The sequence below is a fragment of the Rhinolophus sinicus genome, linkage group LG12, assembly GCF_036562045.2.
Source record: "Rhinolophus sinicus isolate RSC01 linkage group LG12, ASM3656204v1, whole genome shotgun sequence".
NCBI classification, from domain to species: Eukaryota; Metazoa; Chordata; class Mammalia; order Chiroptera; family Rhinolophidae; genus Rhinolophus; species Rhinolophus sinicus.
In genome coordinates this window covers 45,769,921-45,786,455 of record NC_133761.1, presented here as the reverse complement: position 1 = coordinate 45,786,455, position 16,535 = coordinate 45,769,921, and the positions used below count along the sequence as shown (strand labels likewise).

The 16,535-nt window shown below is 47.8% G+C and overlaps 1 long non-coding RNA gene across 1 annotated transcript; it reads left to right on the top strand.

Annotated features, from left to right (window-relative positions):
• Nucleotides 1–5,891: 5,891 nt before the first annotated feature.
• Nucleotides 5,892–14,638, top strand: LOC141567859 (uncharacterized). The gene is made up of 3 exons (XR_012490775.1): nt 5,892–6,027; nt 6,406–6,618; nt 14,098–14,638. It is a non-coding gene; the product is annotated as an uncharacterized LOC141567859 (long non-coding RNA).
• The last annotated feature ends 1,897 nt before the right edge of the window (nt 14,639–16,535 follow it).

Here is a 16,535-nt window from a genome sequence, read left to right as displayed (position 1 = left end):
CTCCTTAGGGTGGCCTGGGGAAGTCAAGACTATTTTCAAAACAATCCTAAGGCATTATTTGCCTTTTCACTCTCACTCTCTCACGAGTGTACAGTGGAGTTTAACCACAGGCTTCATGACACTGCAACAGATTAACTTCAGAAGCAGAAATGAGAATTTCGCTCTTAAGTAGGCATGAAAAAGATTTACAAAAATGTAAAACAATGCCACCTTTTTACTAATTTTTTTTGGACATAGTAATGTTTCATAAAAACATGGCATTTATGTTACCATGTAGTAAGTTTATTATTGTTATTTTTAAATGAATTAATAAAAACTAATTTTTTTCAGTTTAATTTTTTGTTTTAAAATAACTTTATTTTTCTATTATAGTTCACGTATAATATATTAGTTTCAGGTGTACAACATAGTAATTAGACATTTATATAACTTAAAAAGCGATCACCCCAATAAATCTAGTACCCATCTGACACCATGCATAGTTATTATAATATTTCTTATTCCTTATGCTGTACTTTACATCCCCATGACTATTTTGCAACGACCAATTTGTGCTTCTTAATCCCTTCCCCTTTTTACCCATCCCCCCAACCCCTCATCTCTGGCAACCATCAAAATGTTCACTGTATCTATAAATCTGTTTCTGTTTTGTTTTTCATTTATTTTGCTTTTCAGATTCCACATGTAATTGAAATCATATGGCATTTGTCTTTGTTTGACTGACTCCACTCAGCATAAGACCCTCTAGGTCTGTCCATGTTGTTGCAGATGGCAAGATTTCATTCTTTTTTATGCCTGAATGATATTCCATTGTATATATATACCCTTTTTTATCCATCCATTTATTAATGGGCACCCAGGCTGCCTCCATACCTTGGCTATTGTAAATAATGCTGCAATGAACATATGGGTGCACATGTCCCTTCGAAGTAGTGTTTTGGGTTTCTTTGGATAAATACCCAGAAGTGAAATTACTGGGTCCTTTTTCTCTTGTTATAGTCTTTGTTTTAAAGTCCATTTTGTCTGGTGTAAGTATTGCTACCCCAGCATTTTTTGTTGTTTTTTTCATTTCCATTTTCATGAAACACTTTTTATCTTTCCTTTGCTTTCAGGGTGTCTTTCGATCTGATGTGAGTCTCTTGTAGGCAGCATATGTAAGGGTTTTGTTTTCTTATCCATTCAGCCACCCTATCTTTTGATTGGAGCATTTAATCCATTTACATTGAAAGTAATTATTGATAGATATGCAGTTATTGCCATTTTATTATTTATAGTTTTGATCTTTTCTTCTTCTTCTTAAAGAAGTGCCTTTAACATTTCTTGTAATACTCATTTGGTATTGATGAAATTCTTTATGTTTTTCTTGTCTGGGAAGCTCTTTATCTGACCTTTGATTCTAAATGATAGCTTTGCTAGGTAGAGTAATCTTGGTTGTAGGTCTTTGCTTTTCATCACTTTCACTATTTTGTGCCAATCCCTTCTGGCCTGCAAAGTTTCTGTCGAGAAATAAGCTGACAGTTTTATGGGAGCTCCCTTGTAGGTAACTGCCTTTCTCTTGCTGATTTTAAGATTCTCTCTTTGTCTTTAACTTTCGGCACTTTAATTATGATGTGTTTTGTAGTGGGCTTCTTTGAGTTAATTTTGTTTAGGATTTTCTGTGCTTCCTGAGCTTATATGTCTATTTCCTTCACCAAGTTAGGGAAGTTTTCCATTATTATTTCTTCAAATAGGCTTTCAATTTCTTGCTCTGTCTTCTTCTTCTTCTGGTACTCTTATGATATGAATGTTGGTACACTTGAGGTTGTCCCAGACACCCCTTAAACTATTCTCATTGTTTTGGATTCTTTTTTTCTTTTTGCTGTTTCGATTGGGTGTTTTCTGCTACTTTATCTTCCAAATCACTGATTCAGTCTTCTGCTTCATCTAATCCACGGTTGACTCCCTTTAATGTAGTCTTCATTTCAGTTATTGTATTCTTCATTTCTGACTGATTCTTTTTTATGTTTTCTATCTCCATTTGTTTTTATTCTTCCTGTCTCTTTGTTGAACTTCTCCCTGAGATCATTAAGCATCCTCATAACCAGTGTTTTGAACTCTGCATCTGGTATATTGCTTGTCTCCATTTTGTTTAGTTCTTTTTTTGGAGTTTTGCTCTGTTCTTTCATTTGGGACATGTTTCTTTGTCTCCTCATTTTGGCTGCCTCACTGTTTTTGTTTATGTTTTTTAAGTAGGGCTGCTATGTGTCCCAGTCTTGGTAGAGTGGTCTTATGTAGTACGTGTCGTCTGGGACCTAGTGGCATACTCTCCCTGGTCACTTGAATGAGGTGCTCCAGATGTGTCCCTTGTATTGGTTGTGTGTACTCTTTCATAATTGAGCCTTGATTATTGTTTGCATGTCGATGGGAAGGATTACCTCAGGCTGATTGATTGGTTGTGAGAACTGTTTGCAACTACAGTGGAAGAGCTGTTGTGCAGGGGCTGTCCCTATACAGCAGGATTTTAGTGTGGTTCTCATGCCTGCTGAGTCTGCCTTTTGGGTGTGTCATTTGTGGAGGTGGTTGGATGGTGCTCTGGTGTAGTCTGAAGCTGGCCATCAGATGTATTGGTTCTGGGGTCAGCTGCTGTCTGTGCCCTACCCGGAGCCAGTTGGTATGAGCTACAAAGTGATCTGCAGATGGTTGCCACTTGTGCTGAGCTTGGAGGTGTCTGGGAGAAGCTAAGCTGTACACTGAGGCTGGCTACCACTAATGCTTGGCGTGGGGCTGTTCTACAAGAGGTATGGAGCACACTGAGGTCAGATGCTGTTTGTTTGGGGTTTGTGAACCTTTGAGAGATTTTAGGAAAGTCTGCATCATGAGCCAAGACAGGCTGTTATTATGGAAAAGCCTGCAAGTTGGGTAGGGCGGAGTCTCAGGATATCACCAGTGTGGGGCAAATGGTGTTAGCCAGGTTGATGGAGACTCAGATATGGCAGCCGCTCACATCTGCATGTTGGGTTGGGGGAGGGCTTGACAAAGAAACAATGGCTTTTACCAGCACTCTGTCTAGGAGAAAGCTGTCCCTTCAGCCCTTGTCTAGGAGCCAGACAATTCAGTTCCTCCCCATATGTCCCTGGTACCCTTTGAGCTGTTGCCCCAGCATTAGATCCCAGAGCAAGTGTCCATCAATGAGTAAGTCTGTGCTCCGGTCATTTAAAAGGAACACCTGGGACTCCAGCCACCCTCATCTCACTCAGCCACAATCTGCTGGTTTTCACAGCCAAAAGTTATGGGGACTTTTTCCCCCAGCACTGAGACCCTGGGCCAGGGAGCCTGGTGTGGGGCTGGGATACCTTACTCCTTGAGGTGGGGGGACCTCCACAGTTGAAATATCCCTCCTGATTTTTAACCACCACACATGGGCATGGGACAAGCCCCTTCTGCATCTCGGTCCCTCCTACCAGTCTCGACGTGGCTTCTTCTGTATGTCCTCAGTTATAGGACTTCTGTTCAGCTAGACTTCAGGCAATCCTCACTGATGGTTGTTTGGCAGTTTAGTCGTAATTTTAATGTGGTCGTGGGAGGAGGCAAGCACAGCATTTATCTCCTCTTCCATCTTAACCAGTTTCATTTCTGAGACAGTAAATACTGATAGACATAATCCACATAAACAAAAGTTCTTTGAGGATCTCAATAATAGAGATTTTTAAGGGTGTAAATGGTTCCTGAGACCAAATATTTTGAGAACCACGGGTATACAATGTTTCTTAAACTTATTTAATCTAGAATCCCTCTTTGTCATCCCTTTTAGGTCAAGTAGCAGATATCAGCATGTGTTGGTAATAGTCTTCCATCAGGGAGCCTTGGATTTGATCTGTTATGGAGCAGGAGGGGTGAAGTATTGCAGGAGATAATAGTTTGGAGCATGGAGTTAGTTAACCTGAGTTCAACTTGTGGCTCCCTCACTTAGCAGCTGTGTGACTTTGGGTGTGTGATTTAACCTTCTGGGCCACAGTCTGCCCACCTGTGATGATGATGATGATGATAGTAATAATATGACCTACAGAGTAGGTCTGTTGTGATCATATGGGCAGGGCACCAGGTATGAAGTGATTACTCAGTAAGTACTTGCTAATATTTCTACTATGTAATAATATTACTACTATAGTTGTATCTTAATTTAGAACAACAACAACAATAATAAAAGAAACAGTGACTCAAAGTCATTGAGGAACGGAGGAAGAATTTAATTTAAAAATGAGTAATGAGGAAGACTGGTAGTTAGACGAAGTGGCTTCTCTGGGGTATGCCCTTGAGCCCTCACCTGGAAAGGCCGGTGTGGGTTTCAACAGTGGTTGGCAATGAGGAGGCCTTGTCTTAGCCAGTCTGTGGTTTAGGTGGAATCTAAAATGAGAGTGGTTTTTGTACCCTTGCTTGCTCAGCCCAGCCTTCGGGGGATCAAGAGTGTGTGATGGGGCTTGGCCTCCCCAGATAGCACTCTGGCAGCTGCATCTGAAAGGCAAATACCAGGAAAATGCCTCCTCTGTCCTGGACTGAACAAATCTGTCTTCTCGCCCTTTGCTGGCTGCTCCCTGCTGTCTACTTCTGAGTAACTGCTTCTTTGGCTGGTGGAGTGAAACGAAGGGACAAGCTTGTCCTTGGTATATTTATAGCCAGGAAGTAGGAAAGTTCAGGAGTAAAACCAGAGCAGGGAAACCATCTGAGGCTCCAAGTGGACAGTAGAGAGTGTGTGAGTGTGTGTGTGTGTGTGTGTGTGTGTGTGAGAGAGAGAGAGAGAGAGAGAGAAAATGTGTGTGAGAGAAAGAAAGAGAATGTGTGTATTTGAGAAAGAGAATGTATGTGCGTGTGAGAGAAAGAGAATGTGTGTGTGTGAGAGACAAAAAATGTGTGTGTGGGTGAGACAGAATGTGTATGTGTATGTGTGCAAGAGAGAGAAAGAAAGAATATGTGTGTGTGTGAGAAAGAGAATGTGTGTGAGAGAAAGAGAATATGTGTGTGTGTGTGTGAGAGAGAGAGAGAAAAAATGTATGTGGGGGTGAGAGAGAATGTGTGTGTGTGTGTGTGTGTGTGAGAGAGAGAGAGAGAGAGAGAGAGAGAGAGAGAATGTGTGTGCGAGAGAGCGAATGTGTGTGAGTGTGTGCATTAACAATTTGGCCAAAGCCTTGATTATCTCCAGAAGCAAGCTTGATTGGCCAGGTGAAGTTCAAGACCAGAATTTCTTTCCTTATCTGAACTTGGTTTTACTGCCTGTAAAATGGGAGCAGGGCTTGTGTCCTTGATGAACCTCTAAGGCACGCAGTGGTGGAAGTAACATAATTATAAACTGTTGCAAACATGAAGTGCACTAGAAGGCATTTGTTTCCTCTCCAACCCAATAAGAAAAACCACAGAATTGCTGGCTGAGGAGGGAAAAAATGTCAAAACATCAGCAGTTCAACTATCTGAGGCATCCTAAGCCTTCTTTCAAGTTTCCCTTGTCATGGTGTGATAACAGCCGAGAGCAATCAGCCTGAGGAGAAGGCGCTTCCATCTGCTCGGCACACAATGTCCTTGGCTTCCATGGATCTTCTGCAGACGGAAGCTGCTTTTAGACCTTGGAGCCACAGCAGGGGCAGCTCTGGGCAAGGGGGCGGGCAGCGCTTCCCCACCCTGGTGTTGGCAGAGGTAAGCCTCTGGATAAAGGGCTGGCCAAGGGAAGAGTTGAAGTGATGAAGGGAAGTCTCCAGAGTGCTGCACAGTAGAATGGGCCCCTCACTGAGGAGGGCTGGTGAGCACATTTGAGCCTGGCGCCCTGTGACCTTCCTTGTGTTATATTGAAAGCCATGTCCCCCTTTGCAGCGGTGAAATAGGGGGTAACATCTGCATTAGATGACGTCTAAAGGGGCTGATCCACCTTGAAAATACCTCCACGTTGCAGTCATCCAGCTTGGCTAGATGGCAGGTCTGTAGAGGTGCCACTTGGCCTGGAAGGACAGCAACCGTGGACTTTCTTGCGTAATCTGGGACACTGGAGACATTTCAGACACAGTAAGTCACTCCTTGGAGCACTTGCATCCTGCATCCAGCTAGAGGATAGAAAGAGTTGCTATTAATAATTACCCTGGGTAACAGGAATAAACTGGGATTATCTGGGTAAAGGGGGCATATGGTCATCTACCTCAAGGTCATGAGAGACTGGCAGAGGTGCTGACCCCATGGGGTTTCCCACGAGAAAGTGGCCAAGCCACCTCACAAGGACTTAGTGCACAGAGAGGAGCCCCACTTTGTGCCTGAGGAGAGGTTGGCCAGTGGGGGACGTCTTGGGAAAAGGACAATAGGGGGTTAGTCAGTTGGTGAAGGGGGACCTTCCTAGAGGTCACGTTTGGAGACCCAAACTGGAGTCATCATATGCCACACATTTTCTAGGGTCCCATTCTTTTTAAAGTACTGTCACGAGATCCATGATTTAGCCAGAAGATCCCATGGAGCAGTCCCAGGGGAGATGGGCCGATCGTCACTGGAGAGTGAGGACCTGGAGGAACAGCTGTGCCCAAAGCCATCGGCCTGGGGGAGGGAATTCATTTCCTGGTATCTGCTGAGGGAATATTCTATCCACCACGCCATCCACCAGGATAAGCGGTAAGTCTGAGTTTCTCGTAGAGCATGTCCATCCAATTGGTGACCTTCTAGAGAGTCCAGAAAATTCGGAAGAAGAAGCTCCTCTGTGCCATGGAGCTGAGAAACCCTTCACGCTGAGGAAGGGGAGGTTAGGAGCCTGTGTGGATGTGGGGCCTTTCTCTCCTTGTGTATTTACACCAGCTCAGCACCCCCATGCGCAGGGAGTGGCTGGATGCAAATCCTCCAAGGAGTGACTTACTGCCTTCGAAATGGCATGGAATGGCAGGATCAGAACTGAAAGTGGTCTTGATGGTCCTGTCCTCAATTTCCTTACCTAAGAAATGAGGAACCTGGCGCCTGGAGTGGGAGGGGCGGGGGGAGCAGGCAAAGTGTGCCTACTCCAGGCCAGGCACCTCATTGGCATGAATCTCATTTAACCTGCAAAAGATGCCGAGATAGGAAATTTAACCAGAGATTAACTCTGTTGCCCAAACTAGAAAGTGGGGAGGCAGGATTTGAACTCATTTCTCCGTCAGACTCTGAAACCCAGGCCCTTTGTACCACACAGCCCTGCCTCTCTCTAAGGCTTTTCATGTGTAAGCGGTCAGGCCAAGCTGAAGGTACACTGACCCCCGTCTAAGTCTTTTTAGGTCAACTCGCATTGTAAATATTTTCTCTTTGATTTTGCAACGCTCGGCAGTTAGTAACCAGGGCTGCAAAGTGAAGATAAGCTTGTAGAAGAGGAACCTCCCATCTCGCGCGAGGGAACCCTTGACCACTTCTGAATGACTCTCAGGCTGTCAAACGTAATTACCCCAAGAGGTGAACACTGAGGCCACTCTGTAGATATGGCCCGGGTTCGTTTTCCCATGAGCTCAGAAAAACCGGATAAGCCAGAAGCAAATCAGGCCCCGAGATGAGGTGGTAGGATGTGTGGCAGGTCCTGAAAGCCCACTCCACCCCAGCAGAGGTCCTGATGACCCCTGCAGAGATGGACGGGGTGGAGTCCCACGTGAGAGGATTGGCAGGCAGCCCGCTTCCTTCCAGAGACAGTGCCAGGCAAGGAGGGATCTAACTTGGGGGTGGGGCAGAGCAAGGTGGATGTGCCACTGGGCAGTTGTCCTCTGGATCTGCTCTTGTGTGGCCACCTTTTGCTCTGCAGTCTCTGGAGATGCTGGAGAACCAGAGCAAGGGGGTGATGAGAACCATGTCCCAAGAAGACCCTGGGTGTTCCAAAGAGGAAACTCTACCGGGCCTCCTGCTGGGGGGCTGCTGGTCTGTCTAGACAGAGCCTGGATCCTCCAGGAGGGGCAATCATGCCAGCGATGAAGGGTGCAGGGGACTGCCCTTGTGGCAAGGGTCAGCATGGTTGGAACAAACAGGTTGTTTTGGAAAATTGTCTGGTCATCCTCCCCCTTGGCCTGCGTTCAGGGCCCAGTGTTTGTGGAGTCTTTTGTCTCATTTGTTGATCAGCACTCACCATATCCTAGAGAAACAGGTCAACACAAGTGACCCTCTACCCCCTGGGACAGAGTTAGGAACTCTGACCCACACAGAGGCACACTGGACCCCTGAGTCACCACCAGCCTTCCAGCCTCAAGGCCTCTGCTGGGCTACACCCCCCAGCCCCAAAGTGACGCTCCTGTCCATTTCCATCTCTGAGATCCTGCTCACCTGCCAAGGCTCAGCTGCAAGTGTCTCTTCTGTCTTCTGCCACATGACACCTTATCTTCATTTTACACCTTTTTAAATTATGAACATTTCAGACTTTCCCAAAGTAGACAGCAGAGCACAAGGAATCCTGCTGGTACGTCCCTAGAGTCAAGATTTTACCACACTCGCTTCATCTCTGTCTCTCTTTCTGAATTTTAAAAAAGCATCATGTCATTTCATGGCTACATACTAGATTTTGCATCTGTAAAAAAATAAAGACAACTTCAGATGTAATAAGATTATGGTCATAGGCCTAAAAATTACCAGTAACTCCTTGCTATCATCCAGTACCCAATCCATATGGAAATTTCTCCAATTGTCCCAATTTTATCTAAGAGTCATTTCTTTGGAATCTGCCTACCGTTTGATTTGGTTGGGTTTTTGAAGGAATGGGGACAGCTCTTCTGCAGAACCTTCCACACCGGGCTTCTGCCTCACCCTCCCCATCTGTGCTCCTCTCACAGCCCTCACTGCAGATGCCCTCCGTCATGCCCACCGCTGAATTGGCCTCTTTGCCATTCCTCAGTGTGAGCTTTCTGAGCAGGTATGATGTACCCTTTTCATCTCTGTGTTCCTCATGCTTCCCAAGATACTGCATGGTGCACTTTCCCAAGAAAGTGTTCCATTGATTCTCAAAAATGTTGTATCAGAGTGGGTTTTCTCTTTGCCACTTGAAACTTCAAGTCTTCAAATTTTGATCCTCCCCCCAGGATTGGGAGTGATGAAATTTTGATCCTCCACCCAGGATTGGGAGTGACTGTTGGATCCAGTGGGATCTGTACACAGGGCAGAGTGTAGACCAGATGACCTTGAAGACCCAGCATGACTCTGCAATTCTGGGATCCAGAGTTGGGCTGATGGGACATCAACTTTGTCCTGGGATTTATCAATATTTTCATGGTTAAATTCCACAAGCTGGCATTATCTCAGGAGGCAAATCAGGGCATGGATTCTTACTGTTACATTTTATAGCCTGGCAAAGGGCTGAAAGGTTGCTGCTGTCCCTTCCTCATGTGGTTGTGTCATTTAGTGAGGTTGGCTCAGTATGTTGAGAGGGTGGCATCCCAGCACTTCACCCTGCTTTTTGACCTAACTCTCTGATCTCACAACCTCTGACATTTTATTTCTAGAGGTGTGATTGCAAGCAAGTGAGAAAACATGGATATGATTATGGAATTGAGCTTTATGATTCATTGGCTCAACAAGCTCTTATTGAGAATCCACCATGTGTCAGGCCCTGCCTGCTCAGGTTCTGGGGTCCAAAGGTAACCAGGACCCATTTTACTGGCAAGGAGTTCAATGTTTAATGAAAGAGACAGACCACAGTGCCATGGTGGATGGAAGCCCAGGAAGGGCTCCCCTCTCAGATGGCTGGGGTACGCCAGCACTTCCTGGAGGACGCAGCTTCTAAGCTGAGTCTTGAAAGATACATGGGAATTTTCTGGAAGAAGGGAAGGAAGCAGGGAAAGGGAAGAACATTGCAGATATATTCCAAGGAGAGGGACTAGCATGTAGAGAGGGAAATTGCATTTACCTTGTTTTTTCAGAGACACTTGAAATGATTTTTAAAAAATAGGCCTCAGGGGGATTAAAGGATTTGTGCAAGGAGAGAAAGAGGGATCAGAATTATGGTCCCAGAGTCTCTGCAAGGCAGTCCAGCATCCTGATTTTATTCTGTGCCCGGGTAACACCCTCCCCTCCATTAAGCAACTAAAAACGCTCATCTGCCGTCATGGAAGAGCTGGGCCTGCTGCAGGAAGCACACAGTTGCTGCACCCAAGAAAGAAAGTTGAGGCCTCGTCCACATGTGAGCAGAGGCCCCACGGCCTCTGACAGCACCCCTGTCATGCTTCTGGGGACCGGACACCAAGGGCTACAAACTTCTCAGAGAATGGAGAAGAAGGCACAGACTGTTTTATGTTGGTTTCCTGACAAGCTAGAAATACAGACTACTGACCAAATAAGATTGTTTGATGGTTTATATAGTATATGAAAACCATGGTGGTTTATTATATATACAAGAAATGTTATTAAATATGGGCTAATCCAACCAGAATCTTGAGGACGACCAAGAATTTTCTTCTCTTCTCCACATCAGATGATTTTTAAAGATCCCTAAAAAGATTAGCAGTGTTCCCCTAGAATAGTTCTGTGAGCTGTTTTGAAACCCCTTGACCCTGAAGTATTTGGCACCGAAGCTATCACCATAGCAGCAGGCACTTCACTCCGAAGACTTTCTTAATTAGAAGAAATACGAAAACTCACAGTGACCCGGCACCCACTGTGTACCAGATGCTATTCTAGACACTGCCACACACTCTTCTGTTTCATTCTCATTAACCTAACCAGATACATTCATTGTTAGCCCAGTGTTTACCTGTGAGGGAACCAGTATTCTGAGAGGTTAAATAACTGTCAGTGTCACAGAATCAGGAGCAGAACTCGCACCCCAAAGTCTCCTCTTCACTCGGCATCATGATTGTATTTCATACATGGCAAGTGGTGCTTAAGATTTAGCTCCCAAGGCAGACCCTGGGTTTCAACTCAGGCTCCAATAATTACTTACCCCGACATGTTTTGCCTCAGCTTTCTTTCCTACTTGTGAATGGGGTGATAATGGCACTTTTGTCCTCAGAAGGATTCAAGGAGTCAGTTCAGCTAAAATGCCCAGAACAGTGCTTAGCTCCAATAAGCACCCCTGAGTGACAACTACTACTGCAGGAACTTTTGCTTGAAATCAAGGTGACCTTTTGCTTTGGCTTGTCTTATTTGGGGGGAGGACAGCGTGTTGGCATATCTCTGAGGGCAGCATAGTTGGCTCAGACTAAGCAGTGGCCTGGCCAGGACTGGGCTTCTGCCTGGCAGAGCTGGGAAGAACTGATGGGTATACAGGGTCCCAGAAGCCCTGGGGTGTGAGGCTGACTCTGCTGGACTGGACCTGTGGGACAGGCCAAGCATGGAAAAGCACATAGTTTGTGGGAAAGTGGCCCCTGGAAATAATTGAAAGTTGAAACTCTCCCTGACTTCAGTGATGCTTCAGGTTCCTGAAGGTGGTGCCAGGGGATAAAGAACATGGGCAAGCCTCCACCTATGGGGTGGGTCCAAACCGACCCCCGAGTATGCAAAACAAGGCTCTGGTCAAAAGCCAGCCTGCCCAGGAATCTGTAGCAAGAGCGGAACCGTGTCCTGGGGTGTGAAGCTGCTGGTGCTGCCCAATGAGGAGACCAAGGCCTGGAGTCTGGCTTGGCTGAAAGAACCAGGCAGGGTGCACGGAGCAGGCAGACAGAGGACCGGGGGCGGGTCCCGGCAGGGAGGTGGGTGGCACTGTGCGTGTAGGGAGGTTTGCTGAGCCACATTCTGAGGGCTCAGAGGACAAACCTCTGGGCCAATGGAGGAGGACTGGGAAGTCACAAAGCCGAAGAGGAGAAACAAGGGCAGGCTGGACAGTAGATGGGACCTTGGCCCACAGCAAAGGAGGCTCGCGCTGGGGTGATGGGCCGTTTCTAGCTTGGTCAGTGAGGGTGAGGGTCCAGGCAAAAGGGGCTGGCGACTGCAGCAATGTGACATGCAGAGGGCACCGTGCTCACTCGGGGAAGCGGCCTGGCCACGTCCAGCCCTGCCACTTGCCGGATGGGCCCTTGGGGCAACTCTCTCCAGCCTGTTGGAGCCTCAGCTTTCCCATCTATTAACTGGGGACAATGCTATCTGTCTTGTTTATGGGACGAAGTACAGACATGAAAGGAACGAGGCCTGAGCAGATGGCATGACAGGGGCGGGCCCGCACCCCCACTTTTTCTACCTAGTCACTTCGCCTCCGTGGGTCTTCTTCATGTCATCAGAGATAAAAATAACCTCATTTCATTGTGTAGGCGAAGGTTCTTAGTGCCCAAAATCTTAGGCATTAAATCTTACGCATTAAATCTACGGCAGAGTAAGTGCACCATAAGGGCTGGGGACCCAGGTGCGGTGACAGAGATCACAGCCGGTGGGAGCTGCGTGCCCTTGGAGAAGGGCAATGTTGTCGTGTAGCTGCGAGTGGCAGGGCCCAGTGCCCCGCCCAGTGACCAGGGCCTTGTTCACCTTGTCTCACAGCAGTGAGAACTCTGTGTGCAGGTCAAAGCCTGTGTCTCCATGCACCAGGCTCGCCCTCCATCATGTCCCTACCACACTGAAATATACATGTCCCCATGGTGGGAGGAGCAGCAGGCCTCTCTCCTCCTGGCAACGAACGTGTGCAGGTGGAGCTGAGTGTCACTCTGTGTCTCCCAGGGTCTACCCACTCCCTGAACATGATGGCTGTTAGAGGGACAAGGTCATGGTGATATATGCAGAACCCCATCAGTCCGTTCGGCAGGTGGCTTTAATGGCTGTCTTAGAGGTGACATTCCATTAGGGGTGATTGAACTTAATTTTAATGGCAGGATGACTTACTGTTTCATCATCTTCTCCCAAGCCTGGAGGTCAGGGGAAAACTTTCTGTCCTCCAGGAGTTACACTTTGAATTCTCCATAATACCATGTCAATCTTGGCTCATGCTAAAATATTGAGCTGTCAGGGTACCCTTTTGCTGACAAACAGGTTTGTTTGTCACCATGGGCCTCTTGGTTCAGTGACCCTGGAGCCAGATGGCATAGGGTTGAATGCTGACTCCACCAGTCTGCTGTGTGGCCTTGGGTGACTTAATTTCTCTCGGTCTCAGTTTCCTTACCTGTAAGGTAGGGTGATAACAGTGCATGCTTTCTGGGCTTGATGAGAGGAGTACAGGATGTGGTGCATGTGAAGTGGTTAGAGCAGCTCCTGTAACACGGGAATGTGGGGAAATGTGAGCTCCTGTCTTAGCTCTCTAGGGACGGGACTAGAAAGGCAGCCATTTACAAAACACGTTCAAAACTAGAACGAACCGGTCATCGGGCTAAGGCAAGGGGTTCAGGAAAGAGTAGGTCAGTGTGGAAAAGCAGATGGGGGTTGATTGTAGGGGCGTCAGAAGGCCAGGCTCAGGGGCTTAAACCACATCCCACGCGACACACTGCTGAGTGGAGAGCTTCTGAACGTCTCACAAGAGGGAAAGAATAGGAAAGAGGCATTTTTGGAGGATCTTTACGGACAGCAGGAATGGAAAGACACAAACATATGTGAGTGCCACCATGAAGGAAACCCCTGCAAGACCTGCTGGCTCATTGGAGGTGGGGGCAGTGGGAGGAGTCTAGGATGACCTTGAGGTGCCCAGCTAGGTGACTAACAGAAATCGCCAGCACGATTTGGAGGGAAGATGGTAGATTGGTTTTTGGATTCCAGGAGGGAATGGCTGCTGAGGGTCCCCACCCAGCCCTTGGGAACTAGGCCAGTGTTGGGGGTATAGATTTGGAGGTCATCTGCCGAGATAAGAGGGGTTTCTCAGTTTTTGAGACTGAGTAGAGAGAGGGGGAAGCATGGAAGATTGAGGACAGGTGCGGGGGACGTTTGCAGGGTCAGACGCTGACAAAGGAAGAGGAAATTGCAAGCAAGGCAAAAAACATGGTGGGAAGAGGCCAGCACCCAGAGGAGGAGACCACAGAGGTGTGGACTGGTGGGAGTCGGGTGAAGCGAGCTGCACAGAGGCCGAGAGGGGGAACAAGGTGGGGCTGTTGGAGCAGCTGCTGGGCAGACATGCAGGAGCAGCCTTGTGAGCTGTGGAGAGAAGTGGTGCCAGCAGGAAGGAGCACAGGTTGTCAGGCAAGTCACCAGTGGGAGTTAGTTTTAAGGTTTCTAAAAAGTGCCAGCAATGAGAAGACTGTGTCTTCCTCAAAGGGAAAGATACCAGCGTACCTGGAAGTTATGATGTCCCATCTTCAACTCACTGGGCTGCCGTCTGGAGCCCAGAGCAGGACCGGCGGTGGGGGAAGAGGAGAGGTCAGGCCACTGGCCATGTGATTTTGAGGAGTCTGGGCCTGGACTTCCCAGCTGTGAAGAGGGTGTTTGGAGTGGATGGAGCCCTCTCAGCCCGAGAGCCCAGCACTGTGCTTCCTGTGCTAGGCTGACCTCCAAGGCCCGGTCCCTTCACCCGAGACCAGAGACCCAAACAGGGGTACTGCAGCCTTCCATCCCACCTCCTAAGAGCCCGCAGAGACCGGAATGACGAACGATCACAGGAACGTCTACAGACAGACTGCATGTGTGTGTGTTGACATGGAGCTGGTCATTGTTGTGTTTACGCACTTGAGAATGTCGGGGTCCAGAAAACTGACCAAGTTCCCACAGCCAGTCAGCGGCAGAGCTGGAATTCAAGCCCTGACACTTAAGCTCGAAGTCTGGTACTCTTCCTATCACCACACACTGTTTTAAAATATAAGTGGATTAAAATAAAAATTTTAATTTGAGTTGTGTGGACAGTTTTGTGTAACTCTTTGAGCTGTTTAATGAAACTGGTTTGGCTGAATTTGAGTTGGGACACCCTGCTGGTCGTGGGGGCCATTGGCTTCTCCAGTATGGAAACAGCTGCTTTTACCCTTTTTGGCTATTTGCAGATGGGGAAACTGAGGTGGCTCCAGATCAGGTTTCTGCTGCTGCTTCCAGACCTGACACCAGTTGACACAGTGCCCAGTGTGTGTCCCAGCTTTTAGAGTTGTCCATGGTCAGTGGATGACAGGCTCTGGCTGCAAGCCGCCTCTTTCCCCAAAAGGTCAGAGTCCCATGAGGACTTAAAGATTCCCCTTGCAGTGGTGCTGTTTTGTACTGCAGCCGAGACTCTGCGGTCCCTTTCTGCGCTGCCTGGGCCTCTGCTTTGCTGCCAGGCCCCTCCCTGTCCAGCTGGTGTCGGTTGGCTGTGATGTGACCTTGTGATTAGCCCCTGTCATACTGAGGTCTCTTTTCCTGTCTTCCTGGTGATGACCTCATCTTCTCCACAGCCCAGTGCTACCTGATGGGAAGTGGGTGGCAGCCTCTCCACCACGTCTGGCAGCTCGTCCCCAGCTACCAATCACAGGTAATTCTACTCTTCCTTCAGGATTACAGTCCCAAGTTGCACTCATTCCGTTTCTTTCAATGCTCCCTGTGGCCCAGGGAGTTAGCACAAAGTCCCAGGGGTGTGTTGAAAGACAATATCTATGAACGCACCCAGCATTGCACCCTGAACTGTCCCTCTCTCCTGACAATTGTTCACTGTCTCTAAACCCAAGCACTTCAACAGGCCCTCTCGGAAGATGAGGTGACGACGGCTGGTTGTGGCCTCTGCCCCTTCTTTGTGGGGTTGTTTGCTCTGTGGCAGAATCCAGCGTTGGCCCCATTATTTCTGAATGAGTCAGAAGTCTCCGCCCCTCTGCTGAACAGGCTTGTGTGTCCCTTGACACATACTTGATACCTGGTGTACTGTTACAAACACAAACCCACAGGGATGCCGAGTAGAGACGGATAGAGGCTCAGTGGGTTTTGGTAAAACAAATGTCGGCTGCAGCTCAGGGACTTCCTCCTGATGAGACTCACCACGGGTGGGCAGCCTCTGAGATGGTACTCAGACAGTCCTGTGTAGTCCCCTCCCACACTGAATGGGGCCGACCCGTGTGACCAAAGGGATATTATGGAAATGACCGAGTGTGACCTCTGCAACTGGGGCAGAGAAGACATTGTGGCTTCTGCCTTGTTCTCTTGGAGGAAGCCAGCCGCCACCTGGTGAGGACACTCAGACAGGCCTATGTAGAGAGGAACTAAGGTCTCCTTCCAACAGCCAACCTTGATTTGCCAGCTGTGTGACAGTGGGGCCATCTTAGAAGCAGATCCTCCCACCCCAGTCAAGCATTCAGATGACAGTAGCCCTTGCTGACATCTTAACGACAACCTCATGCGTGACCCTAAACCAAAACCATCCGGCTGAGTCACTCCTGGATCCCTGACCTACAGAAACTGTGATGTAACAAATGCTATTGTTGTTTTAAGCTGCTAAGTTTAGGCTAATTTGTTACGCATCCACAGATAACTAATACACAGGGACTTATAACTCAGTCTGGACTTGTGTTACAGGTCACATTTTCCAGTGCTCTCCCGAGTGTCCGCCTACAGCTTCTCTTCATCTCCTTCTCCTGGGGCTTCATGTCCCAAGATAATTCTACACCTGTGAGAGGCCATCTCAGACATACCAAGAGCCTGTTCTCACAGTCACTTATGAAGATCCAAGAAGCCTGGTCTTTCAGGCCAGAAGAGATGGGGCCACTGTGTTTTGTTAGTCAGCAGAGCCTCTGGGAGGAGGACCACTA